This window comes from Elephas maximus, chromosome 1 (genome assembly GCF_024166365.1).
Source record: "Elephas maximus indicus isolate mEleMax1 chromosome 1, mEleMax1 primary haplotype, whole genome shotgun sequence".
Classification (NCBI taxonomy): Eukaryota; Metazoa; Chordata; class Mammalia; order Proboscidea; family Elephantidae; genus Elephas; species Elephas maximus.
Window position 1 is genome coordinate 151,909,492 of NC_064819.1, and position 22,421 is coordinate 151,931,912.

Here is a 22,421-nt window from a genome sequence, read left to right on the forward strand (position 1 = left end):
CTCAACCACAAAAAGACAAACAACCCAATCAAGAAGTGGGCAAAGGATATGGACACACATTTCACTAAAGAAGATATTCAGGCAGCCAACAGATACATGAGAAAATGCTCTCGATCATTAGCCATTAGAGAAATGCAAATTAAAACTACGATGAGATTCCATCTCACACCAGCAAGGCTGGCATTAATCCAAAAAACACAAAAGAATAAATGTTGGAGAGGCTGCAGAGAGATTGGAACTCTAATACACTGCTGGTGGGAATGTAAAATGGTACAACCACTTTGGAAATCCATCTGGCGTTATCTTAAACAGTTAGAAATAGAACTACCATACAACCCAGAAATCCCACTCCTAGGAAGAGCCTTCATACAAACAGATATATGCACACCCATGTTTATTGCAGCTCAGTTTACAATAGCAAAAAGTTGGAAGCAACCAAGGTGTCCATCTACGGATGAATGGGTAAATAAATTGTGGTATATTCACACAATGGAATACCACGCATCGATAAAGAACAGTGACGAATCTGTGAAACACTTCATAACATGGAGGAACCTGGAAGGCATTATGCTGAGCGAAATTAGTCAGAGGCAAAAGGACAAATATTGTATAAGACCACTATTATAAGATCTTGAGAAATAGTAAACCTGAGAAGAACACATACTTTTGTGGTTACGAGGGGGGGAGGGAGGGAGGGTGGGAGAGGGTTTTTTATTGATTAATCAGTAGATAAGAACTGCTTTAGGTGAAGGGAAAGACAACACTCAATACATGGAAGGTCAGCTCAACTGGACTGGACCAAAAGCAAAGAAGTTTCCGGGATAAAATGAATGCTTCAAAGGTCAGCGGAGCAAGTGCGGGGGTCTGGGGAACATGGTTTTCGGGGACTTCTATGTCAATTGGCAAAATAATTCTATTATGAAATCATTCTGCATCCCACTTTGAAATGTGGCGTCTGGGGTCTTAAATGCTAACAAGCGGCCGTCTAAGATGCATCAATTGGTCTCAACCCACCTGGAGCAAAGGAAAATGAAGAACACCAAGGCCACACGACAACTAAGAGCCCAAGAGACAGAAAGGGCGACATGAACCAGAGACCTACGTCATCCTGAGACGAGAAGAACTAGTTGGTGCCTGGCCACAATCGATGACTGCCCTGACAGGGAGCACAGCAGAGGACCCCTGAGGGAGCAGGAGATCAGTGGGATGCAGGCCCCAAATTCTCATAAAAAGACCAAACTTAATGGTCTGACTGAGACTGGAGGAATCCCGACGGCCATGCTCCCCAGACCTTCAGTTGACACAGGACAGGAACCATCCCCAAAGACAACTCATCAGAAATGAAAGGGACTGGTTAGCGGGTGGGAGAGAGACGCTGATGAAGAGTGAGCTAATGATATCAGGTGGACACTCGAGATTGTGTTGGCAACTCTTGTCTGGAGGGGGGATGGGAGGATAGAGAGAGAGGGAAGCCGGCAAAATTGTCAAGAAAGGAGAGACTGAAAGGGCTGACTCAAGAGGGAGAGAGCAAGTGGGAGTAGGGAGTGAGATGTATGTAAACTTATATGTGACAGACTGATTGGATTTGTAAACGTTCACTTGAAGCTTAATAAAAGTTATAAAAAAATAAAATAAAATAATAAACTAGCAGACATGCTATTTGAGCAAGTATAAGCTTATCAATCTGTCAGTACTGAATTTTGTTGCATGTAGCTTTCTGTCTTTAAAAACATATTCGTGGACTATTTTTTTTTTATATATATATTATAGGACCAGGAAGGTTGAGGTCAAATTTCTACAACTGAATTAGTTAGTACCCTGTATATCCTTTGCGTTTATTTAAAAAAAATTTTTTTTTTTTACTTTTGAATAATAACTTGGTTTACTGTTTTGTCTTTTTTAAACATTCATAAGTTTTCTTCCTTTTTCAGTAAATTCAAGGCCAAGATGTAGGTAATGGTGATTGGGCAAAGACAACCTTGAAATATTAAAAAGACAACCTGGGTAGAGAGTGCAGTATGTTAATAAGCACAAAGAATCACTAGACTGTGTCTATATCATGTAAATTCAGAAGTCTTTTGTAAATTTTATCTCTGGGGAAAATTCACAAAAGTATCCTCTTTCTACTTTGGCTTAGCGGTTAACATTTATAAATGCTGATTTTTTTCCCTTGTAAATGAGTCAAAAAGCTTTCCTATTTTGCATCCCCTGAGATAGAAAAATGTTTTTTTAAAAAATAAGCTGCAAAATTTATCCCAGGCAAATTATGGCTGCAAGGTTTTCTGAAGAATAATTTGCACCTGAAATTATCATTGTTTCCTAGTTTTCCCTTAGCATAGCTAATGAATTTGAAATAAACCTGGCCCAAACATGTTAGGAGACAATAGATTATTACAGAGCTCTAAAAATGTTAGGAGACAATAGATTATTACAGAGCTCTAAGCTATCATTTATTCACTGTGAAAAAAGAAAAAAAAAACCTCCGGAAGAAGCTTGCCAAAGAACCAGATGTCACCATCAGTAGACAATTATGTTCCACAGCTTGGCACCTGGGGCCCACAGTCATCATCCAAGAAGGAGGAGAAATAAAAAGTAGAACATTCTGGTGGGCCACAAACTAAAAGATTCCAAATGGTTCACAGGGAAAATGGAAGCTGGCGATGCTTCTTTAATTCTCAACAGGGAGACACCAAGACCTGATTATGTTCTACTTGGTGAGAATACCATGATCCTGACAGACATACCAGAGTCTAAAAAGGCCTCAAGAGGAACCCCCCGAAGCCATGGCCCCCAGATGCTCAATTAACCCAGAACTAAAACCATTCCCAAAGCTCTCTCTTCAGACAAAGATTAAACTTGACTATAAAACATAAAATAATACTCGTGAAGAGTGTGCTTCTTAGTTCAAGCAGATACATGAGACCAGATGGATGGGTCCTGTCTGGAGCAGGATGAGAAGGCAGGAACGGACAGGAACTGAGTGAATGGACCTAAGAACCTTAGGGTGAAAAGAGGGGAGTGTGCTGTCACATTTTAGGGATTGTAGCCAATGTCACCTAACAGTATGTATACAAATTTTTGTATGAGAAATTAACTTCAGCTGTAAACTTTCACCTAAAGCGCAATGGAAAAAAAAAAAAAAAGCCTCAAGTACTCACAGATACTGACAGTGGAAATCAGTAGAGGGACATTTTGTAGACTAAAAGATTTGCCACCTTATACAGAAGATACCTTCTTTTGGGGTCAACAGAATCTAAAACATTTCCTTCTTCAGCAAATTTTAAGGAATAAAAAGAAGTTATCGTTTGTAGTTGGTTTCAGAAAAGTACTATTCAAAATATATGGGACTGCGTAAAATACCTTTTCTAAAGCCTATCTTGTCCCATAATTAATCTATAGAAGAAATCAGAGATTTGCATTGTGGGTCTCATCAAGCCCTCACATAGGTTTAGCTGACAAAAACAGAATGGACTTTCTCTTTTGAAACATGTGTTAATAAGACTAGACAGGTCATAATTCTATCATGGCACAAGATGAATACCTAGATAACTTAATGTATCTTTCTCTTATTTTTATGTGGTCTATGAACTAAAGAAAGAAAGAAAAGTTGGAAGAACATTTTTTTCTTGAAATTTTCCTGAACACTTCTTGCTATATGAAAACCGCCCAAATTCAGGGGGAAAAAAAAATTAAGTTTAAAGTTTCAGTCTGCAACTACATAGAACAAATAGAAAGAACCCTGGTCAACTGGGCGTTAGTTCTTCTACCGTTCCCTGTCCTTAGAAATCACCAAGTCCTGGGTAACAGATGAAAACTATAATTTAATATAAAGATTAGGTTTATTGTGTTTATTATAGGGTTATCGTATAGTCCCAAGATCAAAAACGGATTTCTATAAAATCAAGAAAATATTTCTGTGAGTTTTGAATAGTTCTTAATGTTTTATTGTGATGAAACTAACTGGCCCAGTTAAATTAGTCTATGAATCCACAAACAATTCTTTCCCACCAAAGACCCTTACCATGTCTTAAACTATGCTACACTTTGGGCAAAGGGCAAATTTTTTTTTTTTTTAAAGATGTCTAGAGTGCCAGGTGGAAACCCTGGTGGCTTAGTGGTTAAGAGCTACAGCTGCTAACCAAAAGGTCGGCAGTTGGCGCTCCTTGGAAACCCTATGCGGCAGTTCTGTTCTGTCCTCTAGGGTGGCTGTGAGAGTCAGAACTGACTCAATGGCGCGGGTTTGGTTTGGTTTTTATAGTGCCAGGCATCTAGCTAATTAATATATGTTAACTAGCTAGATATTCTAAAAGTTGTAGGCTTTCGATAATTATGTTTGTTATTAGTTTGTTCCTGAAAAATAATGTGCTTTAAATGCAGTGATTTTCAAATGCCCTCATTTGTGAATTGTTTTATCAAGGTTTAAAAACAAAACCAAACCAAATAATTGGCACCAGTCCTACTACTACCACCACCAACTACTTCTTTTGCCATCGGCTCTACCCACCAAAATGCTTCGCAAGTATTCCTAGAAAGAGCTTTGCTATATATTTAAATGACACACGGAGTTACATCATAAATAATTGTCTAGTTTACCTCTGACATAAAAATAGTGACACCTCTGGTTTTAAACATTAAAGCTATCAGCCTGTATGTCACTCTTGATCTATGGACAATTGTTTTCCTAGTGACAAGGAAGGAGTCCCTGGGTGGTACAAATAGTTAAGTACTTCATTATTAACATGAAGTGTTGATGGTTCAAATCCACCCAGAGGAACCTTGGAAGAAAGGCCTGACAATCTATTTCCAAAAGGTCACAGCCACTGAAAGCTCTACGGAGAGCCGTTCTACTCTGGCACACATGGGGCTTGCCAGGACTCAGAGGCAACTTGTCTTAGTTATCTAGTGCTGCTATAACAGAAACACTGCAAGTAGTTGGCTCTAACAGATAAATTTATTTTCTCACAGTCTAGTAGGCCACAAGTCCAAATTCAGGCCATCAGCTCCAAGGGAAGGCTTTCTGTCTCTGTTGGCTCTGGAGGAACATCCATGTCAGCAATCTTCCCCTGGTCGAGGAGCTTCTCAGCATAGGGACCCTGGGTCCAAAGGATGCACTATTCTCCTGGCTCTTTGGGGTTCCAAAAAAAAGTTCATGTCCTTGCCACATGTAAAATACATTCACCCCATCATAGCAAAAGCCTTAAGTCAGCTACAAGTTCAAAAAAAAAATTCCTCTTCATGTGTGATATCTAGAATACAAGTTATCTGCTTCCAAAGTTCAATGGTGGAAGAGCCATAAGCTAGACATTTCCACTACAAATAGGAGAAATTGTAAGCAAAGTAGGGATAACAGGCACCAAGCCAGTCAGCAGAACACATTAGCCCTTAAGGCTTGAAAAATAATTCTCTGTACTCTAAGACCATTTACATAATGGCCCTGCCCTCCAGACTCTAGGTCTTGGCCACACTCTCTGAATTCTGAGCGGAGGCCCCTTGGCCTGCATATCAGGACAGTTGGAAAATTGTTTTCCTGTGACATGGAAGGAGTCCTTGGGTGGTGAAAGTAGTTAAGTGCTCAGTTATCAACACAAAGTGCTGGCAACTCAAATCCACCCAGGAGTGCCTTGGAAGAAAGGTCTGGTGATCTACTTCCAAAAGGCACAGCCATTGAAAACCCTACGGAGTACAGTGCTACTCTGACACACATGGGAGCCGCCAGGAGTCGGAAGTGACTCAAAGGCAACTTTTTTGTGTGTGTGGCGAGAAACGAGAAGCTGAGAATCAGAAATCCCCCGTTCTATTGCAAGATTTGTACACTCAAGGATATCACCTCTCAGTGCATCTGAGTTTCCTCAATTTGTATGGATAATTGTTATTCCTTCCCCTAATTCACAGCATGGAAATAATGAGCTCTGGTCTCAGGGCTGTGGAGAGCTATGGCCCTTCTGCGGGGCTGTGGAGAGCTATGGCCCTTCTGCGGCCCAGTGTAAATTGAGAAGGCATTAGAAAAGCTACAAAGCAGTTCCTTGGTCTTGCTGCTGAAGCCCCAACCCCCGCCTCCCCCGCCAACACCTGTCTATCCTACTTCTAAAGTGGCAAGGAAAATGCCTAGAGTTAATGGCCACGCTCATGGCCAGCTCCAGCTGATCGACTCTAGGAATGGTTGGAAAAATAAAGAAATACCGTTTCTCTCCTCCTCAGCTCCAGGTCAAGGAGAGAACTGAAGTGGGTGTAGAATTTTTGCAAAACACTTCAACTGAAAAGGACATGCTTTTATAACAGTACATTCAGTATTGTAAACTCTTCTGCAAAATTTCTTGACAAAATGACTTTGATTGCTATATCTCTGAAATATAGTTAAGAAACAATAGAAAAAGTAAAATAAAAGAGAAAAATATCATTCAGTCGTTGATGTAAACTTTTGAAAAATCAGTATGTATTATTCTTTAAGAAATTTCTACCCCTAGTTTGAAATCCATGGTGAGTTTCTTCAGATAATTTACACTCCCAAAATGCTGTTAGAACCTGTGTTTCCGTACTACCCCGCATTTTTCAGTAGAGGAGAGGAAGTCCAAAGGCAAGTTTTAAAAGTCTACATAACACTGTACAGGAGTTCCTCGTTGGCACAAAAGGTTAAGCACGTGACCACTAACTGAAAGTTTGGCAGTTCCAACCCGCTCAGAGGTGTAGTGATCTGCTTCCAAAAGGTCACAAACTTGAAAACCCTGTGGAGCGCAGTTCTACGCTGACACACATGGGGTCATCATGAGTCAGAATCGACTCAGCAGCAACTGGCTTTTTGGTATGGCTTTATACGGTACAATGTTTCCCGCATTAGGAAGATGACACTTGCAATTAATCAGTATCTTGCACTGTAGAATGGAAGCAATTATTTAGGATAAATGCTGGGGATTGGTCATAGTACAGTGGGCAGTAGGGGAAATCAAGAGACATGGGTTTTGCTTTCAGCTCCATCACTGGCTGTCTGTATATCGTCGGGAAAGTCACATGACTTCTCCAGACCCTAGTTTACTACTCTGTAAAACAAGTGGCTCATTTATTCATTCCTTTAAAAATATTAGTTAGGCACTCACTAGATTGAGGTGCTGTGTTAGGCTCTTGGGATAAAAAGTCAAACAAGATGCTGCCCTTGCCTTCAAGATGCATGCTGCCAAGCAGGTGGGGACTAGGGCATGATCAAGTTCATGAAGGGGATAGATGGGAAAGTTGACAGGGAGATGGGGAACTCAAAGGAGGGAGCATCATTTGCTACCTAGGTTAAGACAGGCATAAAGTAGTTTTTAGGCTTGGTGAGTCTAAAGTAGAGGCTTCACAATGACTAGGATTTGCCAGGAGGATTGAAATAGAAGGGAGAGATGGGCAGTGCGGGAGGGCTTTCCAAGCACAGGATGCAGCCAGAGGAAAAGCACAGAGGTAAGAAAGAACCTACTCCAATAGGAAAACCATAGGGATTCAGCCTGGCCAGAGAAGAGGTTAGGAACTGTTGATGGGGCATGTTAAGGTGAGTTTTAGCCTGTGGGCTTAAAGTAGGGCTCATTTACATTTTGGAATGAACACTCTAGCAACAGAGGAAGCTTAGAGGGAGAATTAAAGAGGCATGGTTTTTGCCCCATCCACAAACCCATCTAAGAGAAGCTGCCCTACCCACTGTCTCCGATGAAAGCAAATCAGCAATATTCTCTACCACGTGACTCCACCCTTCCCTAGCTACACATGATTGTGCCAATCTTGCATCTGGGTTAACTGTCTTCAAAAGATAAGCTACCGTCAGAGCTATCATAACAAATATTGAGGATGTTTAGAAATGGAACCCCTCGGGCACTGTGGAAAGAAGTATAAATTGGTAAGCCATCCTGGAGAGTAAGCTGGCAATATTTAGTAAAATTAATTACACATCTATCTGATGACACAGCAATCCCACTCCTGGATATGTTAAAGCAGAGGAATTAATGTCACTGATCCATAAATAGACATATGCAAGGTTTTTGTTGCAACATTGTTTTGGAAGCAGGGAGTTGGAAGCAACCCAGATGTCTATCGCTATGAGAATGGAGAAGTAAAATACAATGGATGCAATAGCTGAAATACACTGCAGTGGTCAGAACTGGATGTATATAAAGAAACATGAATTTTGAAAACAGTGTTGAATAAAAAAAGAAACAGAAAAAGGATTATAACATAGCATAATTTATATAGACTTTATTTTTTAATAAGTAATTTTACTGTTTTGTTGTTGTTGAGAATATACACAGTAAAAATATACACCAATTCAAATTTCTATGTGTACATTTCAAGACCTGGAGATAGAAAACCAAAAGTGAAGAACATGCTCGGCATTCCCCAAGATGAAAGAACTGAAGAAAAAATCCAAGACTCAAGTTGCAATATTGAAGGATTCTATGGGGAAAATACTAAATTATGCAGGAAACATCAAAAGAAGATACAAGGAATACACAGAGTCATTACACCAAAAAGGATTGGTCAACGTTCAACCATTTCAGGAGGTAGTATATGATCGGGAACCGATGGAACTGAGGGAAGAAGTCCAAGCTGCACTGAAGGCATTGGCGAAAAACAAGGCTCCAGGAATTGACAAAATACCAATTGAGATGTTTCAACAAGCGGATGCAGCACTGGAAACGGTCACTCATCTATGCCAAGAAATTTGAAGACAGCTTCCTGACCAACCAGCTGGGAGAGATACATATTTATGCCTTGTCTCAAGAGAGGTGATCCAGAATGTGGAAATTATTGAACAATATTATTAATATCACACACAAGTAAAATTTTACTGAAGATAATTCAAAAGCAGCTGCAGCAGTGTATTGACAAGGAACTGCCAGAAATTCAAGCCAGTTTCAGAAGCGGCTGTGAAACCAGGGATATCATTGCTGATGTCAGATGGATCCTGGCTGAGAGCAGAGAATACCAGAAAGATGTTTACCTATGTTTTATTGCCTATGCAAAGGCATTCAACTGTGTGGATCATAACAAATTATGGATAACATTTCGAAGAATGGGAATTTCAGAACACTTAATTCTGCTCATGAGGAACCTGTACATAGATCAAGAGGCAGTTGTTTGAACAGAACAAGAGGATGCTGCATGGTTTAAAGCCAGGAAAGGTGTGCATCAGGGTTGTATCCTTTCATCATACCTATTCAATCTGTATGCTGAGCAAATAATCCGAGAAGCTGGACTATATGAAGAAGAACACTGAATCACGGCTGGGGGAAGAATCATTAACAACCCGCGTTATGTAGATGACACATCCTTGCTTGCTAAAAGTGAAGAGGACTTGAAGCACTTACTGATGAAGATGAAGACCACAGCCTTCAGTATGGATTACGCCTCAACATAAAGAAAACAAAAATGCTCATAACTGGACCAATAAGCAACATCACGTTAAACGCAGAAAAGATTCAAGTTGTCAAGGATTTCATTTTACTTGGATCCACTCTCAATGCCCATGGAAGCAGCAATCAAGAAATCAAAAAACACATCGCATTGAGCAAATCTGCTGCAAAAGACCTCTTTAAAGCACTGAAAAGCAAAGGCTCACCTGACCCAAGCCATGGTGTTTTCAATCACCTCATTCATATGCATGTGAAAACTGGACAATGAATAAGGAAGATCAAAGAAGAATTGACAACTTTGAATTGCGGTGTTGGAGAAGAATATTAAATATACCATGAACTGCCAAAAGAACAAATAAATCTGTCCTGGAAGAAGCATGACCAGAATGCTCCTTAGAAGCAAGAATATCAAGATTACTTCTCACATACTTTGGACACGGGATCAGTCCTTGGAGAAGGACATCATGCTTGGTAGAGGGTCAGCGAAAAAGGTCAAGAACCTCAAGAAGATGGACTGATACTGTGGCTGGAACAATGGGCTTAAAGCATAACAACGATTGTGAGGATGGCACAGGACTGGGCAGTATTTCATTCTGTTGTACATAGGCTTACTATGAGTCCGAACCAACTTTACGGCACTTAACAACACATGTACATTTCATTAATATTGATTACATTCTTCAGGTTGTACAACTATTCTACCCTCCTTTTCTGAGTTGCTCCTCTCCCATTAGTACGCATTCACTGCCCCCTAGGGATCCTACATAAATTTTAAATAGAAACCTACACAGAACAACACATCTTTCAAAAACTCATACCACCCAAGGACATACGTTACACATATTAGAGCCAATGCTTTTCATGAGAACGGAGAGGAAAAGAGTAAAGATGAGAAATAAAAGAGAGAAATATTAAAACAATTTATTTGGCCTTGTGTAGACAAATAGTCGTATGTCTGAGGATGATTATCTCAATTCTAACCACTTGAGATCGGGGGGAAAAAGTAAAATAGGAGTTTAAGCAGTCATGTTCTCTCTTATGAAACTAAGAAATGAGGCAAGAATTTGCATTTCTAATGAGATAGAAAGGGTGTAGCTAAATCACATTTACGATAGGACGTCAGTGTAAAGATTTGCAAATTTGCAGACCCTTCTTAAGAGGTCTACAGAGCCTTCCGGAATGCAGAACCACTCTCCAACTCCAATCTCCTTGAGGTCCAGCCCTGTTGTAGCTTCTGTTCCCCGAACTATTTTGAGTCATTCTCTGCTTCTGCTCTCAAAAAAGCCAAAATTAAATAGAAACAATCAAGACTATAATTCCAACCAGGGATCCCTGTTGTAGCTATCCAAGGGAGAAATGATGAATGACTAAGGGGAGGAGTCAGTACTAGAAATACAGATTTGGGGATCAACAGCTTACAGATGATGATTGAAGTCCTATAGTATGGATAAAACCGTGGTTATAAATGTAGAGAAAGTCAAGTAGTCTTTTAAGAATTGTGTTAAGAGAGAGAAACCAGACAAAGAGACTCAAACAGAATGGCTGGAGAGCTAGAAGAACCAGGAGGGAATGTGACTAGGGAGACCAAAGAAAGAAAAAAGGAGTGGCCTGTTTCATTATTTGTGGCTATGAAGTCAAATAAGTTGAGAAGTGGAAAGTTTCAATTAACTTCCAATTGCAAGGCCATGTGACCTTTTCCAGAGAAGTTTTTGTGCTGTAGCAGTGGCAGGAGTTAGCCCAGGGAGTCAAAAGTAAATGGGGTGCCACTCTGGCCAACACTCAGGCTGCAGTTGGATTACCCTACCCCAAAGGGCAAAGTCAAGCCCTCTGGCTTTCCTATGACAACACGAGCTAATAAATAACTGAAAACGAATAAAACTTAGTATGATTAAATTAAATAAAAATAAAGATACTTTTAACTAAAAAAAAAATGAAGTTAGTATTATTTTAAGTGTGACTAGGAGGTAAAGTATTGGAGACAGTAAATATAGGCTGTGTTTTATGGGATTGGGGCCCTGGTGGCACAGTGGTTAAGCATTCGGCTGCTAACCAAAAGGTCGGCAGTTCGAATTGCTCCTTGAAAAGCCTATGGGGCAGTTTTACTCTGTCCTGTGGGGTCGCTATGAGTCAGAGTTGACTTGACGGCAACGGGTGTGGTATTTGGTTTTGTTTTGTTTTTTAATGAGCTAGGAAAGTTGTACTTGAATTCTATTTCTTCCAATTCTAATAGTGATTATAGTTCATAAACTTGTTGCCATCAAGACTATAAAAAAAAAAAAAAAAAAACCCCACTGCCGTCCAGTCGATTCCAACTCATAGAGACCCTATAGGGCGGAGTAGAACTGCCCCGTAGAGTTTCCAAGGAGCGCCTGGTGGATTCAAACTGCGGACCTTTTGTTTAGCAGCCGTAGCACTTAACCACTACGCCACCAGGGTTTCCATCAAGACCATCCAAATCCAAACCAAACCTGTTGCCGTGGAGTCGATTCCGACTCATAGCAACCCGATAGGATAGAGTAGAACTGCCCCAGGGGGTTTCCAAGGAGCGCCTGGCGGATTCGAACTGCTGACCTTTTAGTTAGCAGCTGTAGCTCTAGAAATCTATAAAGAAAAAATTAAGTCCTCACTTCCACTCCCATCCTTCCCTACCTAATCTCACTCCCCAAAGAAACTACATTTTCTAGTACATAGGAACATACAAGCATATGCCATAATTTTTTTATGAAATGGAATAACTCAATTGCTTTAATATAATAGGCATAGGCTTGTGTGATTTTAAAAATACTAAGCAATCAGTACGACGGGGCACCAACTAATAGCAATAGATTCCAGCATTAAACAACAAGGCTGCCTGCGTTTTCTTTGATCAGTCCTAGAAGAGGTACCCAGCAGGTGGCACAAGGGTTGAGAGCTGCACCTCAGTGTCCCGCCTTGGTGGAATCTCTGTTGGTGCCATCCTGCTGCATGATTTGGGTGCTACATAGCCTCCATGCTTCACTCTCTGGCCAACCAAGATTTTTCTGTGAGGCACGTGATATCCTTTAATAAATTCCTTTTCTGTGTAAACTCGCCAGAGTGGTTTGATTTTTTCCAAGCCAAAACAGAGGTATATTAAGAGAATAAAAAGCCAGGTTTTCATCTCATTTAAACCAAGAATTTTAAAGACCAGCAACCTTTGTCATCTATGACTACCTGCAAGGAAGTGAACAAATCCCTGAGATTTGGACCTCTCTTTCCTCAGGTAAAAGAGTTAGCATGCGACAGCTATTGATTGCCAGACTCTAGGGACAGAATGACCTACGAACAAGACAGCTATTTTGAACAAAACCATTTCTTTCCTTTACCTTTAAAATTTTCCTTGAATACTTATTTTAAGAAAATAAGTATTTAACCTTATTTTAGATTTTTCCTTTGTAATTTAAAAAGAAAACGCAATCAGGAGAAAAATAAAGTAAGGCCCTTATTTGCATATATCTGCTCTGGAGAAAAAACATGCAATTTTTCTCATTTTTTCTTGATTACATCAGCAAGAGGCATTCCAAACACTGTTTCCAAATGAGTTCTTCAGGTTCTGATTGTTTTTGGAGCCTCCATGAAATATTACTTAAAGAAAAAACGAAGAAGAAAATTTTCCAAATTCTCTCAAAAAACCAACTGTGCATATGTTCATGGCAAGAAAACTAACTTTTCAAATTTTTGATGTAATGTAATACACCAAGCGCTGTTCTATATATATGAAGAAAAAGAAAAGGAAACATTCCAAGTGCAGAAATGTATATCATATGTTCATTGTCTTTGGTTTTGATATATGCTTAACTATATTACATTCTAGGAGCAGCTAATTTCCATATAAAGTGTAGTACTTTCAATTTTACTATGTCTTGTCCACAGTGAAGGCTTTGATTTGTGTGCCCTAGGCTAGATCAGAGCAATGCATAATTTTCTTTAAGTTCCTTCTGTCACGCACAATCGGTGAGTTCCAGCACCGATTATAACATGGATGTTTAGAAAGACATTACCCCAAAGGGGAACAAAATAAGATAAATTGCATCAAGAAAGGTTAGCAAATCAAAGAATATTTATCACAAAGAACCTGATGGCAATCATGAATTTTTATGCATTTGGGTATTGAGGCACACATGAATCTTAGCCTATTTCAGCAATTTTAGCAGCTTTTTCAAACCTAACAGGAGAAGTGAAATTCTGTGGAAGCATATCAAAACATCTGCCATCATTCCCACCTTGCAAGATGGTGACTGCACATTGGTAATGACCTTCTTTGTAGAACTGAGGGCAGTGTGTACACAGAACGGCCAGGTGCAATAGCAGAAGACTTCACCCTCAAATATTTCTTGACTGACATTCTTCCATTAGATTTGCTCCTTCCTTTGAAGATGTATGCTTTTGAAGTAGATTAAGGTACTCTATTACATATCTGTCTTGGAAGAAGTACAGCCAGAATGCACCTTAGAAGCCAGGATGACGAGACTTTGTCTCATGTACTTTGGACATGTTACCAGGAGAGAACAGTCCCTGGAGAAGGGCATCATGCTTGGTTAAGTAGAGGATCATCGAAAAAGAGGATGACCCTCAATGAGATGGACTGACACAGTGGCTGCAATGATGGGCTCAAACATAGCAACTATTGTGAGGATGGTGCGGAACCTGGCAGTGTTTCCTTCTGTTGTAGCGTCTCTATGAGTCAGAACCCACTTGATGGCACCTAACAACAACAACATTACCTGGAGGGATGAAATCAACTAGTCACACAATATCAACCTTTGCTATAATCTAATTACTTTACCTGATTACCATTTAATGGAAAGGGCCCCAAATTAGGAACCAGGAGACTGGAGTTCTAGTCCCAGTTCTGTGGCTGTGCACCTCTGAGCAAATCACTTGGCTTCTTTGAGTCTCAGTTTCTTCATCCGTAAGATGGTAAGATGTCCTTCAGCTGGGAAGTTCTGGCTCTGTAAACAAATCATCACCCCTGTAGCTTAGCAGCCTAAAGGAATGGGATTCAGAAGGGCTAAATTTTGATGAGTTTGGAGATAAGAGGGAGAAAGTGGGAGGGGAGTCATTCTCATTCCATGAGAGAGTGGGGATTTGTTTGGGGAAAAAGAGACAAAAGCCTTGTAAAAATTTTAAATTGGGGAAGAAAATTAACTTCCCCTGCTTCTATACTTTAAGTATTTATTTATAGGTTTTTTTTTGTCCTTTTTGATGACATTAAAAATATTGGAATCAGGTTTATTTTCTTTTTTAAAGGGGTCTAAGTCTTATGTCTTTTTAATCTTTATGGGTTGAATTTATTAGTATTTCTATAAAAGCACAGAAGAAACTGTGCCCCCATCTCAACTTCACATCCTACAAGAAAACCATGGTTACCAATTTGGTGTTCCCACTTGCAGACTTTTTCCATGTTCATACAATATGGAAGGCGATGTGTGTGTGTGTGTGTCTCCTTGGATGGCACAAATGGTTAAGCACTTGACTACTAGCCAAAAGGTTGGTGGTTCAAACCCACCCAAAGGTACCTTAGGAGAGAGGACTGGCAATCTGCTTCCAAAAGGTTACAGCCTTATAGCCTTGAAAATCCTATGGAGCAGCTCTACTCTGCACACACGGTGTAGCCTTGAGTTGGAATCAACCTGATGGCAACTAACAACAGCAACAAATATATATATATATATGTATATTTTCCTATTTATATATACACTTTTATGTCTGCATATGTGTGTGTGTGTGTGTACTCACCCTGCAACTTGCTTCTCTTCACTTGTTACTATAGTAGTATTATCCTCTCTGACTATTACAAGGAATACTGCAGGTGAACACCCTTGGGCATATATCTCTGAGACTTTAGCTGGCTTGTCTACAGGTTAGATTTCAGAAGATGAGATGGCCAGGCTAGAACTCTTGCCCTAAAAAGCATGCTAGCTATTACCTGCTTTAGCCCAGGTTCCCACGGAGTCTGAGACAAATGCTTATTTGCTAGCACGTCCTGAGGAGTGTGATCCCAGAGAAAGGAAGAAGACACATGGAATGAAGCCAGGAAAGAGGAAGAGCCCACACCAAAGTGCCTTCTTGGGTTGGCCATAGACATTTCTGAGAAGCGGTATGAAATATGTCTCAAGATTGCCTGAGAAGCCATGTGAAATATATTTCAGAACCATCCAAGGGGAGTGGGAGAGAAGCATTTTATCCATAATTTCCTTCCCCAATTGATCAAAGACAAGAAGCCCTGGTGCAGGGCAGCAGACAAGTCAACTTGCATCATGTGAAGCTGACCTGCGCCCATGCTGAGTCATCATAGCTGTGATTGGAACAAGACAAAGATGAGGTCGAGAATATCTGAAGTGATGGACAAAATGTTTCAGATGCACCAACAACGCATCACACAAAAGTGTACTCAATTACTCTAATCATGCAAAACAGTGTCTACTTCCTTCCTTTTAACCACAATGGATGCTGTCAATCTTACTAATTTTTGCCAAGCTGATAGGTGAAAATGATATTTTTCCTTTTCTTTACCTGAGGTTGAATATCTTTGCATATGTTTTTTAGGCTTTTCCTTTTCCTATTGCCTTCTATGAATTGTCTACTATATTTTTTGCCTTTTTTTTTTTTCTATTGGGTTGTTGGTCAAGGCCTCATTTTTTAAAAACGAGAAGACTTCTTTATAAAGTTCATTTTCATGGACTTTGTAACTACTCGCCCTTATAATAAAAAATATAAATATGCTGTTTTCCACTTGCCCAATTTCTAGCATTTAGTGTGAACTGATGACAGTAATCACACACATACATTCTCTGTATTAGCAAAATTATTACTGTATTTTTTTCAGCATTAGAATCAGGACACATCATATTTCATATGTAATAGCATATATGGTTTTTATCTAAGGATGAATGCAATTTACTTACAAATGCTTTCCCGAACAAAGATGCAGTTTTAAGCTCCTCTCTTCATTCTCTGCTCCTTGGTATAATGACTGCATATTCTTTTTTTTTTTTTCCTCCCGGCAGAGAAATCTATTATCTTGTCATAGTCCAACTCCACTCTTATTTGCTACTTGTTAAATGGCTTCTGAAAAAATACAAGGACTTTTCTATAACCTGTTCATAATTTCACTTCAGATCTAATAGTTCAACTGTCACATGTGATCTTGTCATTCAGTTATCAAGCAACCAATGTTTCTTGGTTTTATCCCATTGTTCTACAAAGCTAACTTTTTGTTCTCTGCTGTTTCCATTGTTATAGGAATGGGTTAAATGCCCGGAGTCAAGTAAAGCACACTTACTGCAGTAATAATGCAGGAGCTGCCATACAATTTTATAAAATATATATCATAAATTATACAATGTTTAAACACAGACATATTGTTAAGATGAACCTGATTTTCTAACATGGATTAGAACAAAACAGTAGAATGAATAACTCTGTGGATACCTTCGTAATAGCACATCTCCCAGGTAAATCTTTCTCTGATAAATAGAATCAATGAATATTTCCTTTTCTTGGCCCAAAGAAACTCAGAATACTTTTGGGTATTCATTAGAACAGGCTCCAGGTTGACTGTCAAAGGGTAAGCAAGTCCTTAGTGAAAAGTCAATTTTAGGGTAAAATGGGATTCTGCTCTTAAAGGATAAAAAGTATTGTTGCAACAAATATCTGTCAGAGGAATCTGGGAGAACTTCTACTTCTCTTGACAATACATGTGATATTAGAAATGTTGCCCCACAAGAGAGCAGTGGGATTAAAAAAAACCCAAATTCTCATAAAAAGACCAGACTTAATGGTCTGACTGAGACTAGAAGCACCCTGGTGGTCATGGTCCCCAGACCTTCTGTTACCCCAAGACAGGAACCATTCCAAAAGCCAACTCTTCAGACAGGGATTGGACTAGAATATGGGATGGAAAATGATAGTGGTGAAGAACGAGCTTCTTGGATCAAGTAGACACATGAGAGTATGTTGGCATCTCCTGTCTGGAGGGGAGGTGAGAGGGCAGAGGGGGCCAGAAGCTGCCCGAATGGACAGGAGGAGGGAGAGTGGAGGGAAGAACTGTGCTATCTCATTAGAGGGAGAGCAATTAGGAGTGTATAGCAAGGTGTATGTAAATTTTTGTATGAGAGACTGACCTGATTTGGAAACTTTCACTTAAAGCACAATAAAAATTAATTAAAAAAAAAAAGAAATGTTGCCCCAGAGTCCACTGATGTGCTTGGCCTGACCAGGAATTCCATACAGTGGAAAGAAGGTGAAGGTCTCAATTTGAAAGATACTAAAGAGAGGAATTTGAATCTATGGTTGGAAAAGAGTGGTTCATGAGGATTTGTAGCCAAAATACTCCCCAGAAGAGAAGCATGACATCATTAGACCTGGGAAGGGGGTAAGTTAGTTATGTTGTTGTTGTTGTTAGGTGCCATTGAATCTGTTCCAACTCATAGTGACCCTATGTACACTGCCAGGTCTTTCACCAGTTACTTATAAAATCCTTAAATCCCTTGCTCCATGATCCATTGGCATTGTAGTGGAGGTAAAATAGCTGCTCTTGTTGGGAGGAGGGAACCACTTCAGAGAAAAACAGGGAACCAGGAAATCAAACAATTTTTCCAGTTAATACCTCCAAAAAACTTACTAAAAAAGAATAAATACCAACCCTTATCAGAGACTCAACCTCCTAGTAGGCTACAGAAGCTGTGCCTGTGATTATTACTCTTCACAATCACAGGCTAGCCAGCTTTACGTAGGACCTTGATGGGTAGGAACTCCCATAGTGGATGGAGTGGTCAACTCCTCAATGTCCATTTCATCTCCAAGGGATTAGTCTAGACAATCAAGGTAACCCCATCTCTCCTGTTTAGTATTGAGCCTAAACCCACTTGGGCCAATGAGATGTGAGAAGAGAGGTCTGCTCAGAATTTCCAGGAAATAGAAGCCCCATGTGTGTCAGAATAGAACTGTGCTCCATAGGGTTTTCAATGGCTGACTTTTTGGAAGTAGATTGGCAGACTTTTCTTCCAAGGCACCTCGGAGTTGACTCAAACTTCTAACCTTTGGGTTAGCAGCCAAACTTATTAATCATTTGCACCAGTCAGGGACTCAGGTGCCTGAGAGTCCAATAATTTAATATTCTGCAGAACTGGAAAAATGGAAATATCTACCAAAAGCTAAAATTAGCTTAAGCATAGGAAGGAAGATAAGAGACTTAGCAAGAGATAATATTTGGCAAAAATAAAACAAAATAAACCTTAACTCCCAAGTCCTTTCCATGGAGATTTGTATGCATGGAACAGAAGATAAGCTAGGGGTCAAGGGGTGGATTATGGGTAGTACCTCCCTACTCAAGCCATTATTTCAAATCACCTCAGGACAGTGGTCACTAAACTTATAGCCAAGGGACATAGCTAGAAAATAAAATTGTTTAACTCAAAGACTGTGTCTAAGTAAGTTCCTGGCTGTGATTACAGCCCTGAGAGGCGACCACAGCAAGTGAACCAAAAGTCTTTTAGGAGACTGTATTGCCAAAAAGAAAGAAAAAACAAACCCTTGCTTGGTGGACAGCAGACTGTTCTGCCTCTAAGGCAATTGTCAAGCTGTGATAGCTTACCAACAAGAAATGTGATGCTATTGTGAATGGCCATCTAAGATACTCCACTGGTCTCACTCCATTGGGAGCAAGGGAAAATGAAGAAAACCAAAAACACAAGGGGAAGATTAACCCAAAGGACTAATGGACCACAACTACCACAGCCTCCACCAGATTGAGTCCAGCACAATTAGATGGTACCCGGCTACCACCACTGACTGCTCTGACAGAGGTGTAAGACAGACCTGGAGAAAAATGTAGAACAAAATTCTAACTCACAGAAAAAAAAAAAAAAAACAAGACTTACTGGCCTGACAGAGACTGGAGAAACCCCAAGAGTATGGCCCCCAGACACCCTTTTACCTCAGTAATAAAGTCACTCCTGAGGTTCACCCTTCAGCCAAAGATTAGACAGGCCCATAAAACAAAACAAGACTAAAGGGGCACACCAGCCCCAGGGCAAGGTCTAGAAGGCAGGAGGGGACAGGAAAGCTGGTAATTGGGAACCCAAGTTGAGAAGGGAGAGTGTTGACATGGGTACTAATTGTTTAAAGAGAAGCTAGTTTGTTCAGTAAAACTTCACCTAAAGGACAATAAAAAAAAAGTGTGATGCTAGATTTGTGCATCCCCTAGAAGAGAAAAACAATACACAAAGAAAATTCAAAACTGCAGTGTCCCAGATACCAAAACCAAACCAAACCCAGTGCCATCGAGTCGATTCTGACTCACAGCAACCCTATAGGACAGAGTAGAACTGCCCTATAGAGTTTCCAAGGAGCACTTGGCGGATTTGAACTGCCGACCCTTTGGTTAGCAGCTGTAGCACTTATGCACTGCGCCACCTGAGTTGTGTCCCCAGATAGGTTTACCAAAAAAAACTCTACCTGCTATCAGGGTAAGATAGTGTTTTAGAAAAGAGACCAATGGGTGATATTTCCCTATCCTCTCTTTTCCAAATGTGAATTTTTATGCTTGGGGAGAATAACTTACCTTTTAGCATAGGTCACCAGGTCGTGAGATCCTATCTGGACATACCAATCAGAGATTCTGGTTTTGGACCTGGAAGCAAGAATGGACAATATTTTGGGTTGTATATCTCTAAAAAAGCAGTAATTATGTTTCATGTAGGCATAAACATTTTTGATAGTATATGTATGGCAAGAAAATTTTATAAGGATGTTGTGTGACCAAGGGGTGAACTGCAGTGAACACTATGGTTACATAGTGAGCACCAAAATTTCCTTCATCTTTCCTAATAGAACTCAACTTCCTCTCTTGCAGCATTGTGATGACCCACCTCTAACTCTAGGTATCAGCTAAATTTGTCTAAGGGTGATGCCGTCTTTCTTGCCAGATATTAGTTCAAGAATGAGCTTGTGTTCTAACTCTGACTAATAAGACAAGAAGGGAAGTTATGCTGAGGGAATTCTGGGAAAATGTTCCTTCTTCCTGAGAGGAAACTGCAGGAAGGTACTATCTCTCTTCTTGCCTGGGTGCTGTCATGTCTAGATACGATGCCTAAAATGGCTGTAGCTGGCTTGTTACCAACTTGAGACTGAAGCCAATACTGAAAGAATTGCAGAGTGGGGACATGGAAAGAACCTGGGACTCTGCTGATACCATTGAGTCCCTGAATCAATCAACCGAAACCCTGCCCTACCTCGAGATTTCCTGTAGGATAATATATTTTCTTCTTGCTGGGGCCTATTTAAGTTGGGATTTCTGTTTCTTACAACCAAAAGCACCTAGCTGAATCAGCCCTTTTCCACACATGGTAAGAGGAATGTAGGTTTGTTGTTTTTGTTAGGTGCCATCGAGTGGGTTCCCACTCACAGCGACCCTATCTATGCACAACAGAAAAAAACGCTGCCCTGTCTTGCACCATCCTCTCTATCGTTGATGTTTGAGCTCATTGTTGCAGTCACCATGTCAATCCATCTCGTTGAGGGTCTTTCTCTCTTTCAATGACTCTCCACTTTACCAAGCATGGTGTCCTTTTCCAGGGACTGGTCCCTCCTAATAACATGTCCAAAGTATGCGAGACCAGGTCTTGACATCCTTGCTGCTAAGGAGCATTCTGGCTGTGCTTAAGGATAAAATAAGATAACATATATGAAAAAAAAATAAATCCAAAACATTAATATCTTTTAATTATTAATGTTGTTAATAATAATAAAGTGTTTTTCAAATCTAAGATTCTTTCCATTATAAGGCACACTATTAAGAAACAAAAAATGCTGCCAATTAAATTGTCTGTTTCTGTTGTGCGATCAGCCTCTTTCAGCTTTGGCTTTTGTTACGTATTCCAAGGAATTTGGCCATATCTCCTTCAGTTGCACTGGTCATATGATAGGCAATCCTTTTGTCTGTATCCAAGGGGGAAAAATGTAATTCAGTTTCATCTACTTGTGTGATCTTCCTTTCTTAAGTCCCATGAAGTACTTAGTTGTTGCTTTGCAAATAAACGTGGAATTTTGGCTATTTTTCCATCAGTGGATATTTGTTTTATCAATATCAAATTTATTCCTTATTATTTAGTTTCTTTCCACTTCTGTGTACACAAAGCCTTTTTACTTCATAGTCAAATTATTGTACAATGTTTTAAAATACATTTAAAATGACAATTAAATACAACGTATCTACAACTAACTGCACACCATTAATTACAAGATGTCAAATGTGAAAATCTGTGTCTTAGAATTGATGAAATAGTATTCATGAAATGACTATAATAGAGATGGAGGAGGCAAGTAAAAGAGATATTTCAGTTTTTCTATTGTCCATTCTTTTGAGGGAGGCAATTTAATCGTGTAAAGATGTTAAACCAAATACGGATGAACAATTAAAAAAAGACAGTTTAAAGAAAGAAGACATTTTCCCTCTACCAAATTAATACAGTCTGTGAAAATGAAAAATATTCAATGTTGGTACAGGAAAAGAAAAACAGACATTTCTATGTGCTGCAAGTATTATTTTTTGTGGATTAAAGGTCTGAGCCCTGACTTTCTTTTTTATTTGGGTACTTGACAGAACAATTTCTTTGACCTTAATTTCTTTTGCTAATAGAAAATACAGAAAAGTAGAGGTAATGAGGTGCAGGAAATATTATCAACCAGCACCTGGATTCTCAGGGTGAGAACCAACTTTGCAAAGAGGCCATAAGAGTGTTTGTGATAGAAGGTTCTCCCCATCCTCACTCAAGGACCTGGGTGCTGGTAGGTGCCATGGCTTTGAAAAAAAGGAAAGCTACTCTCTGAGAGGCAACAGGAGAAATTTTTACTTGCTCTTGAAAGGAGGGAGAAAGTGGCAGGCAGAAGAAAAGACAGACGAGAGGAGTGAGAGAAAGGAGAGCCAGCAAGAAGGAGAAGAGCTAGGACAGATGAAACTCCATGTTGTTGTTAGGTGCTGTCAAGCTGGTTCCAACTTATAGCAACCCTATACACAACATAAGG